This window comes from Triticum dicoccoides, chromosome 3B, assembly GCF_002162155.2.
Source record: "Triticum dicoccoides isolate Atlit2015 ecotype Zavitan chromosome 3B, WEW_v2.0, whole genome shotgun sequence".
NCBI classification, from domain to species: domain Eukaryota; kingdom Viridiplantae; phylum Streptophyta; class Magnoliopsida; order Poales; family Poaceae; genus Triticum; species Triticum dicoccoides.
The window spans coordinates 209,688,664-209,692,155 of record NC_041385.1 but is presented as its reverse complement, the minus strand read 5'-3'; positions in this window follow the sequence as shown (position 1 = coordinate 209,692,155).

Genomic DNA, 3,492 nt, shown 5'->3' with positions numbered 1-3,492 from the left:
TTCCTCCGCCACCCCCACCCCCGGCCCCACCCCCATCCACGTCGAGTTTTCTTTGTTCGGCGAGGCCCCACAACCACCCGAGCCCCTTCGTTCGCACCGGCGAACTCCGGCGAGCTTTGAAAAATCGACTGACCCAATTTTGAAATTTAGTCTACTGTGATTTAACTGGAATATAAAAGTGGAAAACCATAAGCATTGGGAGTATAGTGTTGAGCGTGCCATGGCGGATATGAAGGTGGCAACCGGACAAAGGCAACTTCGCAACCAAGACAAGAAATCAGAGTAAAGCAGTGGCGATCTATTTTCTTGCTGCGATAAATAAGTTGAGCAGATATGAAAGAGTACCGCCTCTTGTGCAGCGCCGTGTATGCATCTGCTGAGAATTTGACGATGCTGCGGTAGCGATGGCAGTCGGCGGTGTGGAAGCAGATCTAGGAGGGTAGATGGTGGGGGTAGGGCGTGGTAGACGAGACGGTCATAGGAGCGGCGCCAGCAAGGTGGACGACAGAGGGATGAAGCGAGAGGACAGGATACAAGGATCCCGGTCCAAAGCTGTGGATGAGAGAGGTTAATCTGTTGTAATGGACGGCGACATCGGGGTATCAGCTCTGGCATGGTGGAGGAGGACGGCGGTGGATGGGGTGGCGGATGGCGGAGTACAGAGGAGGCTGGGGTGGAGAGGGTGTTTTGGTGCCCACGGAGTACGAATGGGGAAAAGGGAGGTAGAGAGGAAGGGGGGAACCATGTATTCAGGGCGTGCTTGTCTCAAATGCGAGGAAATTTACAAACTTAGCCCCCGTTTCAAATTTCTACATCACAACAATATTAGTCGGTTGGGGATAGGACGGTAATCTCGCATACACCGAATATTTGCCGACGAGAGTTTATTTTTGGCGCCCATCGTGTATGAATATGAATCGGGGAGGGAGTCGATTTCGGCCGAGGACACACTGTTATTTGGCACCCACCGTGTATGAATCTGGGTGAGAGGTGGTTACGTCACGTTTGGGTGAAATTACAAACCTAACCCTATTGAGACCTATAGAAATCCAGTAGATAGGCTTTGCGTGGCAGGGATAGGCAGTAGTAATTTCCATCTCGCAGATTTTGGTTTCGGGCGGTTACTGCGACTTTCCCCGCTTCGTTCAAATTTTGCAAAGTGCATGTTTACCGTGCCAACTCAATTCGAATCCCGTTTGTATCCTATTTTTTCCGGGCGGGATCCATTTTCAATTGGAATTAAATTCTATATACATCATTTTTTATATATACTTTCAAAAGCACAACACCATTTATACATAAATATGGTTTACAAATGGCATGATCTCAGACTCATAAGGTTGTATCCATCTATTTGGATTTTCAAATATTTGAAACCACTTTATGTTGAAATCCAATGTATGCATTCCTCGCTAACTGTCTCCAATTAATGTGTGTTTCATGCGGTTTTTTTTACTTCTCAAACATGTATAATGTGTTTCACACACGCAACATACTGTGTAATCCCGTTTAGACATTAATTGCATATAAGCCATGCATTGTTTGTAATTAAAGAATCTATGGATCACCAATATTGATAAACTATATAACATTACACGTGTGCCCAAATTCAAATGAATATGCATGTTTGATACACCAATTTGCGTTATGATATTATCGATGTCATGATCTCCAGTTTGAATATTTGAATCCCCTTTAATCTAGATATTCGTCTCATATAGCTATCGCTCATGCTTATATAGGACTATCTCTCTGGACCTATACGCGTTCATCGTCTCTCAGGTATCTCTCCTGCTACCTGTATGTCGACAATGATCTTTTATCTTCGTAACACACTAACGGTACTCTCTCCCTCGACCTTCATCACTCTATCTCTCTCTAAGTATATCTCGCTCCCTGCTATGTGTCTCTAACTATGATTATCCATGTGGAATCTCTTTCTCTCACACAAACACAAAACTTTGTCTCCCGGGGTCTCATTTCTCTCTACTATTCCCATGTGCGCCACTCGCACACCCCTCATAAAGAGATGTCTTTCGCTCCTTAGATATGAGAACCTATGACTCTTCCTCTTAAATATCTCTTTCTCACACACAAACACAAACTCTGTCTCCCAGGGTCTCATATTTCTCCATTGTTCTCTTGTATGTCGCTCACACACACTCTCTCTCCCTAGAGATATCTTGCGTTCCCTCATATGTCTCTCTAGCTATCACTCTCGTTGTGAAATATCTTTCTCTCTCGCAAACACAAAACTCCGTCTCTCGGGATCTCATTTCTCTCTGATATATGTTTGTATGTGACTCATATGCACCCTCTATCTATCTCTCTCACACCCACACGCATAACTCAGCCTTCTGATCCACTCGACTCCTATCTCTAACGCACACTAGCTAGCATCTTTATCTTTCTATTTATATGTTTCTCCATCAACCTTCTTTCTCGCCCTCACTCTTGATTCCTATCACGCACACTACATATGTTTCTCTCTACATGCAGTCAAGTTCCCTCTTTTTATTTTTCTCTCACACACACATATATAACTTCACCCTCTGAACCACCCGGCGGTCATCTCCAACACTCAAACTAGCGGATGTCCCTCTAGCTAGCATCTCCATCTCTGTATCTATCTGTAGTTTCTCTGTCAACATTTCTTTCTCGCACGGAGCTTTGCTTCCTATCACCCACACTATATATGTCTCTTCATACATATGCATTTATAGGTTGATCTCTTTTGCACAATCAATGTGCCTCACTCCCTCTACTCGCCATAGATGCATGCCCCATCCCACGCCACTATCTCTTAAAGACAAAAACACATGCTCAATTGTCAGGCCATCTTCCCTGCATTCTCACATGCATGCATATTTTCATACTGATTCGTCTCTCCGATGTTGTTGATCTTATGACTTATGTCTTCTTTCTTTTATCTCGATCATGCGCGCGCACACACACACATCCCACGTATACATGTATACCTGTCACACATGCACGTTCAAGGTCTCTATGTCTCCATACGTAGTTAATTACCCTCAATCCTAACGCCACATCGAATCGTTCTCCTCTTGTGTGCACATAACTTCCGCCTGGATGGGTAAAACACACACTCACACTTAACAATCTCCTTCTAGCTACCCCCCCTCTCACTCTTCCCCTATATCCCCGAAACCAATAAGACCATCCCTTTGTTTAATTCCCACCTACATGCACCATCGATATATAGTAGTCTTCCTTGGTGTCTCTCGAACAAACACGTTCTCTCGATGTCGACTCCTCTCACGCGCACACACCTTCTCTTCCCTCTCTACATGCATTTTCTCTCTCGCACCCCATCGTTGGTGGCCTCTGCCATACACATCACCTCTCTATGATGAAGCCATGCACACTTAAATTACATCCGCCACCGAGGACCCCGCGACACCCACACCCACACCCACACACACACACACAAACACACACACACACACACACACACACACACACGCACGCACA